At 36.3% G+C, this 13,524-nt stretch overlaps 1 protein-coding gene and 1 pseudogene across 1 annotated transcript in view; both read left to right on the top strand.

The window, feature by feature from the left end:
• LOC127158993 (gastrula zinc finger protein XlCGF8.2DB) overlaps positions 1–13,524 on the top strand; it is a 42,039-nt gene that overhangs the window by 8,512 nt on the left and 20,003 nt on the right. The window lies entirely within an intron of this gene.
• The window catches only part of LOC127158996 (polyunsaturated fatty acid 5-lipoxygenase-like), a 10,497-nt pseudogene continuing 6,557 nt past the window's right edge, over positions 9,585–13,524 (top strand).

Here is a 13,524-nt window from a genome sequence, read left to right as displayed (position 1 = left end):
GATAGATGTGTTTTGTTAGTAAATGTTTCATTATATTAGTAGTGTTGCCTCCTTTGTTCACTGTTACACTACTGCATCTGACACTGGTGTTAGTTTTGTCACGTGAGCCCTTTTGAAAGTCGCAAACACACACCACACATGCACATGGATATCACACGCATGTCAAGCAAACGACGGCCACATCTTTCAGTGAAAGAAAATGACAAACCTCAGCTTCTAATTTGCCATTAACGTTAAAGTATATGGAGATAAAACAACGCACGTATCGCTAACAGTATCGTTTGTCCCGAAGCTTATCGGAAGGCCGGTACTGACCCAATTATGGTCCAAAAATACTCTATTTTATATAAATATTCTCTTATGCAACGTGTAATAACTGTTTACACAAATAATCCATTAGTAATATGTAAAGCCATCATGTAAACACCGCAATCATTCTGAATGAGCTTGATCCAAATGCAGTTTCAATTGGACTGAAGGAGGTGAGAAGACCTAAAATAATCTGATCAGTACACGGCAAAATCATTACTGTTATATTTCCAAAGACACAGTGTTGGTGTTATTTTACCACTATAACTTAATAAAATAGCAGTGCTGGTGTTATCTACATCTTGGTGACAGTGTTAAAGATGTTCTTTTTTTTTAATTAACCAAGCTGGTGCAAATCACTGCAACTACTCCATGTACAGTTGTGTTCAAAATAATAGCAGTCCAACATGACTAACCAGATCAATCACTTTTTTTGGTATAAATCATATTATTACATGGCAAATAATTTACCAGCGGGTGTAGTAGAGTCAGAGAAACCAACAGACCCAACATTCATGATATGAATGCTCCTGAGTCTGTGTAACTGAATAATTAAGTGAAAGGGGCGTGTTCAAAATTATAGCAGTGTGGAGTTCAATCAGTGAGGTCATTCAATATGTGAAGAAACAGGTGTCATTCAGGTGGCCCTTATTTAAGGATGAAGCCAGCACATGTTGTACATGCAATTCTCTCTGAAAACCTGAGAAAGATGGGTCGTGCCAGACATTGTTCAGAAGAACAGCGTGCTTTAATTAAAACGTTGATTGGAGAGGGGAAAACATATAAAGAAGTGCAGAAAATGATAGGCTGCTCAGCTAAAATGATTTCCAATGCTTTAAAATGGAAAGCCAAACAAGAGAGACGTGGAAGAAAACGGAAGACTACCATTCGAATGGATCAAACAATAGCCAGAATGGCAAAGACTCAGCCAATGATCAGCTCCAGGGAGATCAGAGATGGTCTGAAGTTACCTGTGAGTACTGTGACAATTAGAAGATGCTTGTGTGAGGCTAATCTATCGGCAAGAAGCCCCCGCAAAGTCCCACTGTTAAAAAAAAGAAGTGCTGAAGAGGATACAATTTGCCAAAGAACATATCGACTGGCCTAAAGAGAAATGGAGAAACATTTTGTGGACTGATGAAAGTAAGATTGTTCTTTTTGGGTCCAAGGGCTGCAGACAGTTTGTCAGACGACCCCCAAACACTGAATTCAAGCCACAGTACACTCTGAAGACGTGAAGCATGGTGGTGCAAGCATCATGATATGGGGCTGTTTCTCTTACTATGGTGTCGGGCCTATTTATCGCATACCAGGGAACATGGATCAATTTGCTTATATCAAAATACTTGAAGAGGTCATGCTGCCTTATGCTGAAGAGGAAATGCCCTTGAAATGGGTGTTTCAACAAGACAATGACCCCAAACACACCAGTAAGCGAGCAGCATCTTGGTTCCAGACCAACAAAATTAAGGTTATGGAGTGGCCAGCCCAATCCCCGGACCTTAATCCAATAGAAAACTTGTGGGGTGACCTCAAAAATGCTGTTTCTATGGCAAAACCAAGAAATGCAGAGGAGTTGTGGAAGGTTGTCAAATCATCCTGGGCTGGAATACCTGTTTAAGGTGCCAGAAGTTGGTCGACTCCATGCAGCACAGATGTGAAGCAGTTCTCAAAAACATTGGTCTTATAACTAAATTTTAGTTTATGATTCACAGGAATGCTAAATCTTAACATTTTTTTCAGTTTAATGAGTAAATATTTGAGTTTGTAATAAAAAAAAATGCAGAGACTGCTATTTTTTTTGAACAGCCCAATATCATTTTTTCCTTCATTTTCTGTAACGTAATTAAAATATTGATAGTTTTTCTTCATGTTTCGATGTAAAATATAATGTGCAATGTTCCCAATGAATGGAAATAAAAAATATAAGGATTTTGAGCTTTACTCATGTTTTAAAAACACTGCTATTCTTTTGAACACAACTGTATTGCTTATTGCATATGTGTTTAACAGAACCATAATTTTCTCTTACAAGACGATGATAAAAATTGCTTTCATATGGACCTGCTTCATGAAAACTGTGAGAGAACGTAGAGTGATTTTTAAGAGACTGGAAAATTAATAATAGTTATAATAATAATAATAATAATATTGGTGGCCAGTACGAGTAGCAGTCTGCACATTGGCCAGTGAACAAAAACATGTTGACCAGGCAAGGCTCATCTATAAGGGCAAATTTACCAAAATGATCACCCAAAACATAGACCTCTATGTAAATTAAATAAATAATATACTGTAAATATGTTCAGCAATGCGTTGAGCCAGCGGCATTGTACATAACTCTCAGAAATATCAACCTTTGTCAGCTCTACATGGGGTAGTGATGGGAAGTTCAGATCATTTTACTGACTCGGTTCTTTGAATCTCGTTCATCAAAATGAACAAATCTCTTTTTTTTTCCAAGTCATTTCATTCATTTCCTTCACTTCAGCAGAACATGTTAATAGACAAACCCCACAACACATCTACGTATGCAACGTTTCAATGAAGACTGTTAATGCAATAAAACAATGATGCAACTAAGGCCAAATTATGAGAAGCAGAAATTATTAATTTATTAACCTGTATCGTTCGTTTTTTGTTACGTCACAAATCACCATAAACTGAAGCTATCCAGTCTGTACCGGAAACAGTATTGATTAGTTCACCTCTCGAGTCATTTGTTCCCAATCCCATAGGTTATTACACAGTGGATCTCAATCCTGTTCCTGAGGGCCCCTTGCGCTGCACATTTTGCATTTCTCCCTTATTTTATGCACCTGATTGAGATCTTCAGCTCATTAGTTCAGTTCATGGATCTCTCACTTAATAAGCTGATGATCTCAATCAGGTGTGTTAAAGGAGACATGCAAAATGTGCACAGCAGGGGGCCCCCAGGACCAGGATTGAGAACCACTGCTATCCACAAGTAAAAAATAATGTGGGTACAACTTCCGGTGAGGCGGCGGATGTAGTATACCAGTGGTATTTTGTGTGCTAATTAGCGAAGAGGCTAAGTGTTTTTTAGGCCATTGTTTACTTTGTAAAGATGCACACCTTTATGACAGATGCCATTACGTTCTTATGGACATTTTCCTTGGGACCTATTTAATAATTACACTTTTAAATACCCAGTCATACAAGTAATATGAAGAACACAAATTATTTCAGGAAAATTAAATATATGTCATATGCAATTAATATATGTGTACATTATTCTTCTATTACATCATATTGATATGGGCTTCATTTGCCCATCACTCCTGTCAACTGTTGAATAAATGAGTGTCACGTCCCGCTTGTTTACTTTGAAGCGAAAGACGCTCCCACTGTTGACGCAAGGCCTCATGGGCCGTAAGAAACTTGTGGATAACAATACGCAGTTCTGAAAACAATATTGATTTGTTCATCTCTTGAGTCTTCGGGTTCACATCGTTCATTTTCAGTACCATAGGCTATAACAGTATGCAGTTCCGTACTGATTAGTTCATCTCACAAGTCTTCGAAGTTTGATTTGATCATTCCCAGTCCCATAGGCTATAACGTTACGCAATTCTGAAAACAGTATTGATTAGTTCACCTCTTAAGTCTTCGGGTTTGAGTCATTCATTCTTTTGTCACGTTCCTGCTTCCTGGCTCAGTATCTCACAACAAATACAAACATGATTAACTGTATGCTGTTATTATGAAGGTATCTCTGTTTTATCAAAGTGATTTTTAAAGCCTCTTATTACAGTCCTGTAGACGTATTGCAGATGAGCAAACACTCCGAAAAAAAGTAGACATCAAATCCGAGATGTACGTTGTACGTTCATTTTCTGGTAAAACTTCTTATTTGAGTGATACTTCCAACATATAGAATCTGTGATTCCCAAGTACAGCGAATATTCACACTGGTGTGGACAAAAGCCACGCCGATGTGCAGCCCACATAAACCTGCAATTGCAGGTTTAAAACAGAGATGGTGACAAAGAAGCAAAACTTACGGACTACAGATTTAAATGCAATTGTTTTTTTCTCAGTAACTGTAATTGATTACAGTTACATTTATTTTGTAATTAAATTACATAATTTTGTTACATATAATTACTTTCTCCCCTACGCTAGTCGAGTGGCTTAATGGAACGTTATCAATGGCGTGTTTTATGTGGAGCAATTACAAAAAAGAAAAAAATTCTTGAACAAAAACAAGATATTTAAGGTGTAAAACTTGTTAAACAAGAATAAACAAGGCTGCAAAACATCACTGCTTTTACATTTACTCGAATAGCCTAAAAATTCTTGTTATGGGTCTACCAGAAATCTTTGGCTCATGTACAGATGCTACAAAAACAAAAGGTGTGGACAGGATGCATTCATGTTGAAACCAGCCATGATATGCCAGGGAGCGGTGTCATGCACAGAGCTGGTTTGGGAGGTGTATTTAGCGGACACACACCAGTACTAAAACCATGATTTAACATAGCCAAACCACATAGACACACTATATTCAACATTACAGATAATAAGACCAAAAACATGAGATCATAAAGCGTATAAGACTAAACGTAACCACTGACTTAGGTCAAGTGTGGGTGATTTGAATAGTGTATCTTCTGGTTAATCAGAATGTGTTGTTGTATACTCGGATGCATTCTCTGTTTCTGTTTTTATTTATTTATTTTTAATACATGATTTGGATTTGAAAGAGTTAATTGTATGACTAATATAGGGATTTGGCACCAGGGCTTACGCTGTCAGACACACAAATTGCAACTTGTTCACTCGCTCGCACGCCACACCTTGGATTTCTCACACTGAAAAATAATGGACAATTTGTTCCACTACATACTGTTAATGGATGAGGCGCAGACATACAGGGGGAAGTTCTTTGCCGATTTCATAACCGTCTTGAGTTGCGCAAGGGTAAATGCCACCTTGCTGATAGAAGCCTTGCCTAGAAATTAGAATTAGTTGTTTCCAGGCAATTTATTTTATTTTTAAAGTATTATGCAGTAAGGACTTTTCCTGCTTCAGTACGATAATTTACTCTTTGCAGTTTGTGTTTTACATGCAAAATGAAACAATGCAAAAAGTACAGTTAACCTAAAAAGAAGAAAATATAAATTAGTCATAATTGTATACATAATTATTTTCTATTTTAGTGGTCTGTGATTCAGTTTCTGGCACCCCTTCAGGAAAATGACAGGTTTTTTTTTGTTTTGTTTTTTGTTTTTTTTAACAATATACAGTGGGTACGGAAAGTATTCAGACCCCCTTAAATTTTTCACTCTGTTATATTGCAGCCATTTCCTAAAATCATTTAAGTTCATTTTTTTCCTCATTAATGTACACACAGCACCCCATATTGACAGAAAAACACAGAATTGTTGACATTTTTGCAGATTTATTAAAAAAGAAAAACTGAAATATCACATGGTCCTAAGTATTCAGACCCTTTGCTGTGACACTCATATATTTAACTCAGGTGCTGTCCATTTCTTCTGATCATCCTTGAGATGGTTCTACACCTTCATTTGAGTCCAGCTGTGTTTGATTATACTGATTGGACTTGATTAGGAAAGCCACACACCTGTCTATATAAGACCTTACAGCTCACAGTGCATGTCAGAGCAAATGAGAATCATGAGGTCAAAGGAACTGCCTGAAGAGCTCAGAGACAGAACTGTGGCAAGGCACAGATCTGGCCAAGGTTACAAAAAAAATTCTGCTGCATTTAAGGTTCCTAAGAGCACAGTGGCCTCCATAATCCTTAAATGGAAGATGTTTGGGACGACCAGAACCCTTCCTAGAGCTGGCCGTCCGGCCAAACTGAGCTATCGGGGGAGAAAAGCCTTGGTGAGAGAAGTAAAGAAGAACCCAAAGATCACTGTGGCTGAGCTCCAGAGATGCAGTCGGGAGATGGGAGAAAGTTGTAGAAAGTCAACCATCACTGCAGCCCTCCACCTGTTGGGGCTTTATGCCAGAGTGGCCCGACGGAAGCCTCTCCTCAGTGCAAGACACATGAAAGCCCGCATGGAGTTTGCTAAAAAACACCTGAAGGACTCCAAGATGGTGAGAAATAAGATTCTCTGGTCTGATGAGACCAAGATAGAACTTTTTGGCCTTAATTCTAAGCGGTATGTGTGGGGAAAACCAGGCACTGCTCATCACCTGTCCAATACAGTCCCAACAGTGAAGCATGGTGGTGGCAGCATCATGCTGTGGGGGTGTTTTTCAGCTGCAGGGACAGGACGACTGGTTGCAATCGAGGGAAAGATGAATGCGGCCAAGTACAGGGATATCCTGGATGAAAACCTTCTCCAGAGTGCTCAGGACCTCAGACTGGGCCGAAGGTTTACCTTCCAACAAGACAATGACGCATTGACGCAATTGAGCATCTCTGGAGAGACCTAAAAATGGCTGTCCACCAACGTTTACCATCCAACCTGACAGAACTGGAGAGGATCTGCAAGGAGGAATGGCAGAGGATCCCCAAAACCAGGTGTGAAAAACTTGTTGCATCTTTCCCAAAAAGACTCACGGCTGTATTCGATCAAAAGGGTGCTTCTACTAAATACTGAGCAAAGGGTCTGAATACTTAGGACCATGTGATATTTCAGTTTTTCTTTTTTAATAAATCTGCAAAAATGTCAACAATTCTGTGTTTTTCTGTCAATATGGGGTGCTGTGTGTACATTAATGAGGAAAAAAATGAACTTAAATGATTTTAGCAAATGGCTGCAATATAACAAAGAGTGAAAAATTTAAGGGGGCCTGAATACTTTCCGTATCCACTGTGTGTATATGTGTATATATATATATATATATATATATATACACATTTACATTTTAGACAGAGAAAAAGTTGGTTTCTTTGGATGTGTTGACCTGGTTGTTATGTTTATAAGAAAAATTATTTGACAGGTTGGGACATCTGGCATCGGAACAAAATACCAGCAGCCAAGAATGCATTTTCCTTTAACATGCAAAGACAAAACTCTTTCAGCATTTCTGTACTTTGAGGTGAGGTGAATTTACTTATCAATTTCATTAAAGTAATAAGATCTCCCTTTTTATGTGCAGGAGAGATTGCAGGTTATATTTACAGGTTATATATTTTATTAGCATATAATATAATACTCGTGGGCCTGGACGAAGTGTTCTGCACTTTTAATAACATACATTTTTCATTGGGCAAGTGAGTTAAAGTGGCAAATGTATGTGTAAATCCAGATTTGCAGTTTTTCTCAGTTTGCTCAGACACTAAAATCCATCCATTCACCCAATATCTTAAACTATAAGGAAAATTATTTTCTCTATAAACACTATTCCTCAGTTTCACACAATTTGCAAATAAAAAAAAAATGTCTCCAAAACGCTATTCACAAAATCAGCAGTTCTTACTTTGCAATCAGGCGTTCAAAAACCATTGCAATTCATCACAGTTCTCACCATTTAAACAGCAAGTATTCAGCAATTTTTTTCTCCAAAAATTAGACCTTGTAATAAAAAAAGGGACAGATAAGTTAATTGGATTTGGAAACTGCAGGGGACAGTTTGCGAGATGTGTTGTGCGAGCAGATGTGATGTGTTGTACATAACGCAGTTCGGATTGTGGTGTTTTCAATAGGGACCCCATGACGTCAGTTGATATAACGTTGACATGACTGACTGAAAGGGAACGAGGGTTGCAAACATAACCGAGACGTTCCGCCCCTGTGTTAATTGTGTTAAATATTTTAACACGTTAAAATGAAAAAAAAAAAAAAAAAACCTGCATCAACTAATTTTGACAGCACTCCTTTCTGTTTTTTTGTTGCTGGAATCCAGAATGGCAGCACTGCTGAAAGGTTTGTTTGCACTGCGCACTCTACTGTTCAGATGTGAATAAACATTTTCTTCAGTCTGAGGCTTATTCAGTTCACTTTCGGTGTTTAAGGGCTTTTACATTTGGCAAAAGATAATGTTTTATATTAAAAACCCAAGTGTGAGAAAGTAATGCAAAAGTATCATTTTCCATAAGAAGTTACTAAGTTATGCAATTAGTTACTTTTTAAGAGAGTAATGCAGTATTGCAATGCAAAAGTAAATTTCCCCAACACTGTTTGTGACTAGCAAAAGCATTCACTTGTTTTACTTCTACTTTTGTAACTCGTTTAAAGGTGTCATGACATGGGTTTTTTCTTGAGGTTTACTTATAATTTCAACAGGTTTTTTTTGCACAAAAAAAAACCCAATTTCAAACCCCATTCTGGCCCTCTCTCTAAAACAAGCTGTTTTAAGGGGAAGGTTCTTTAATGCTCGTCAGGAATCAGCCACCATTATGATTGGCTAACGTCATTGCATAGGAAACAATATCAATGCCCCCTCGCTATTGCATGTGAGTGTTTTGATGATGATCAACCAAAAATGGTAATTTCCGGACAAAGCATTATGAAATAATTTGCTTATGGTTTGTGATGCAGCTGCAGTAAGATCTAGTAGCGCTTCATCTTTCAATAAATATTTCTTTGTGAACTCTCCACTTGTTCTTTATGCTGGGGTCCTTTTGATATCTGTACAAAGACATGAATGAGCTGTTTAAACCAAACACAAAGCGAAGGTTCTTTCACTCCATTTGTTCTACTGACACACGTAGACTGTGTCAGAAAGTGAACGCTCATCTGGATACTGTATCCACTGTAGACAAGATATCGGCAGTGATTGTAATTTCGGTTTGCTTTTGATGCAACACTCACATTTAGCATGATCAAGTGTCAGTCGTTAAGCAACTAAACACCAGTGGGTGGGGCCTGTTACGTCATTACACATCTCAGTTACAAATGAGTCATTTCTGGAGCTTGAATAAATAAATATATAATAAAGCTTTGTTTATGAAGAGGATGTTTTAAGCTATGAAATTTACAGGATGTTATAATGGGACAAAGACCGCTTATATGCCAAAGGATCAAGGCTAATTTGATGACCCTGTTAAGTCTTTGATTTCTAAAATGTTACCAGAGCCCTTCAAGTTAGAATAAAGTGTTGGATTTACATTTTCATATCTTAACAGCTACTGCATCTGTCTTAATCAGGCTTTAAAATGTAAAACTTTTTCAAGAAAACATAAATATGAAGGAATTGATTAAATAAATGTACACTGTTGGTGCTATCATCTCTAATTAAAGAACACAGTTATCATCACAAGTTAGATTGATAGACCACACCCCCAAAACAGCAGTGAAAGAAGAGAGTCTGTTGTGCTTGTCCTCTCATATGAGCAGGATGTTCAAGTACACAGTGTCTGTTACCACTGGCAAACAGAAGTTTGCTGAGACTATTAATGACATATACCTGACACTGGTGGGCACAGAAGGATGCAGTGATAGAATTCTACTGGACAAATCCCGTTTTGCAAGAGGATCGGTAAGAATTGTTTTTTGCCTTACAAAATCAGCACAAACTCAATGGACACAGCTGTGTCATGTTTTGAATGAATGAAATTTAACACATTAAATAGTACAGGTTGTTATGTTTTTAAACATTAAATTATTTAAACATTAAATGTCAGAGCTGGAAAGTAACTAATTACAAATTCTTTCGCTACAGTGAGTGCATTTTAACATGTTCTACTTTCTTGAGTATAATTAAATTGTGGTACTTTTACTTGAGTTGAATACAAATAAAGTATTCAACTTCGCTGCATTGATTTTTCACCAAAAGTACAAAACGGTGTTGATGGAGAAATGGGACGAGCTGGCGTGTGACAGGCACTTTTCAAACTGCTTAGGTGGAGCCCTGCGCTTCAGGCAATAACAGACAGGACTGATTAAGGCGTCAAAACAAATCAAACATTTTTTTCTCTGCTGCATACATACAGTATAGTGCGTGAATCTGAGTCCTCTTATGTGTCTTTTTGCATTTGAAAGGACAAATGCACACAAAAATGTCGCTTTTAAAAGTCAGTTACGTCTTAACGTAAACAGTTGAGAAAGAAAACAGTAAACAGTGCATTTGTCCATTTAAGGTATACCCTGGAGGTTTAATACTTCTACAAGTCTCACTTGTGAAACAGACAGAAACAGAGAGTGTTTAATGCTCCACATTGCCTCATTTTGGATAAAAATAGAAAAATAACACTGAAGTACTTTGTACCACTGTAACTTGAGTAGTTTTTCAGCAACCTACTTATTAACTCTTACTTGAGTTATATTACTAGGATTTTTAAAACAGGCCAATTTTAAAATACAAAAAATAGTAGCTGTTGTAATTGTTCAAACATTAAGAATGTCGTGTACACTTAAATTCATATTAAAATTTAAATTTAAGTGATTTTAGTGTTTTTTTCATCTTGATGAACTGGCCATAGCTTTAAAAATGTCATGTGGTGCGACCATGAATTATATGAAAATTAATTAATTTCCTTATCATGTTTAACATTTTCTGTTCTCAGTATTGAAAGTGCTTACAAACAAAATATTTGCATTTATTTTGAGTTATTTTTGGAAATAATTATCTTATTTTTATAATATATATATATTTAGAAGACTTATTTTTCCTGTATATTGCATAAAACTGATTAATTGTTTTAAAAATATCATTCACTTAAGCATGCTGTAGCAGTGATTCATACTTCAACCACAGAAATTAGATATTTTATTTTTAATTTAATACAGTTATTCTTATTATTGGTCGCACCACATAATGAGCGGTCACTCCAAATGATGCAAAGGCCTTAAATCATTAAAAATCTATTTAAAGAGACATGTGTGAAAAGTGCAGCACATGGCATTTAATGCAGGCATTTCTTTAGCCCCAGTTATTTCTGAAATTTGCCCAGTCCTGTCTGCTCAATTGACCCTTTGCCAGGAGTTTGATTAACAGGCGATCTGACCAATCATAACACCAAATATGCCATTTTGTCCGACAAACAAACCAGACAGGAGTAGAATAATGTAGGTGGTCTTGAACTTGAAAAATTGTGTGGATTGACATCTTTTCACGGTTGAAACAAGATATCTTCTGATGTGCATTCATGTTTATTTCATGCTATAACTAGTGTTGGGGCCATTTCTTTTTCTGTTTTCATTTTGGACTGAATGGACTAATTTGATAATTTGAATATGATCTGGTTTATGTTGATGATTATTATTTGTGTATTATTTGTTTATTTTGAGTATTTGCTTTGAATGTTATGAATTTGAGAATGAGGACTTTTATTATTTCACTGCAATTATGTATTTAGGGAGGTAAGGTGGTAGGTGGAGTCAGTAAGGGGAAGCGGACACAATTTTCAGACTGCATAAAAATGTATTCCAAATGCTTCTAAAATAAAGTTTTTTATGTATATAAACCAAAATTTAAATTTAAAGTCAAAATTTACAGTCACAGAATTGGCCACCCAAACAAAACAAGCTAGCTTCCCACAAAAGGTCATTATGAAATTTATTATAATAAGAAATACTTGTAAAAATAGTTTAATATCCATTGTTTTATACTGTATATAATGATGCAAAGTCCTATTGTTGTGGCAAACTGTTGGTTGCTCTTGCTGCGCCCTTTCTAACTAGAGTGCACTAGCCAGAGTGCACTACAATTCACCAGTGAGAGAGCACCAGGTGTCAATATATTAATTAGCAGGGTAGAGCAGACTCCATGCAGAGCAGCAATGGCTTCTTCAACAAACTGATTCCTTTTGTGCGGAGTTACGCAATTAACTACAACAAAATGAAGCAGCAGCCGGTGAGCTTTAATATATATATATTTTTTGTACTTGGGTTGTTTTGTTGAATTGTGTTATATTTGAATATTATAGGGTTTTGTATTGGTTTGTAGTTTGGTTTTCTATATAGAAACTATTTTCAGAGTAAAAGCTATAAATACAAATGTTTAAAATCACTGATCATTAAAATTACTCATTAAAAAAGCAGTGTATTTTATAAATAAATGGATCTGAACGTTTAATTATCTGTTGTTCATTTATATGATATCCTTCATGCTAATTTAAAAAGAACATATTGTATATAAGCTCTGCTTTGTATTTTGATTGTATTTATTTGTGCTCTTACAGTGGTGTTTGTATTTGTATTTAAAGGTTTTCACCTGCTTGACCTAACATCTGATTGATCACTGCATCAAAGTATTTTGAAACTAAAGAAGACAAAATGGTCAATGAGTGGAGTCCGGTCTAATTCTTGTAGTGAGCTGTCTCATCAAGTGGGAGAGATGAATTCTGCACAAACTTTGTAATCCACTTGACACCTATCCTTGAATGGATTTCACCATAAAAGTCTCAAAATGGTCGTTTCTTGATGGTCGCACCACATAATATTTCATAAAATGGAAATTATCAGGCAAAGTTTGTTTGTATATTATGATGAAATACAAATACAAATGCTTTGCTATTTTATACAGGACTACAAAACACTTTGGAAATCATACCAAATAGTGCAGAAAATTAATCTGAATTAATTTAGGGTAATTTTAAAGATGTTTCCAATGGCCGTATGGTCACACCACATGATATTTTGACACTTTGAATAACAGAAAAATCACAATTAACTAATCTTTTTTGAAAAGTTAAAGTGGGTCCATACATGGGAGATGTATTTCATATGTATGGCATCTTTTTTTATGCATTTATATAAAATCACTCTGATTTAATTGTCATCAAACACTTTTGTTTCCTTAAAAAAAAAAAAAAGAGAAAGCATACGTTATCATCATTATATATATATACAACCCCATTTTTCCCTACCAAGGCTTCCACAAATTTCCTCATGTATCCACTGTTTTCTTTTTCAGCAATTAAAAGCATTATGTCTTATAATGAAATTTGTAAAGATTTAAAATGTAAAACAAATTTTGCAGTAATTTTTGCACACAACCTCTGTGATTCAGTTATGCCTAACAGAAGTTGTCGTTAAAGGTGGTACCTGTTGACGTCAGTGTGAAGAAGATCCTTGGAGACATAGTGCTGGTGAAACTTGAGAAGGAAGAAAAAGTGTTGAATGATCACTGGTACTGCAGATGCATCAGCGTGACGACACCCTCTGGAGACTGCGTTGAGTTCCCCTGTTATCGCTGGATAGCCGATGACAAGGAAGTGGTTCTTCGGGATGGCAAGGGTGAGTTCTATTTTGATCTGTTCACTATCCAGTCCTGAATGAAGCACAGCATAAATACACTTGTTTATGTATTTGTACATATACGCAT

Source organism: Labeo rohita, unplaced genomic scaffold (genome assembly GCF_022985175.1).
Source record: "Labeo rohita strain BAU-BD-2019 unplaced genomic scaffold, IGBB_LRoh.1.0 scaffold_184, whole genome shotgun sequence".
NCBI lineage: Eukaryota > Metazoa > Chordata > Actinopteri > Cypriniformes > Cyprinidae > Labeo > Labeo rohita.
This window is presented reverse-complemented; position numbering and strand designations above follow the sequence as displayed.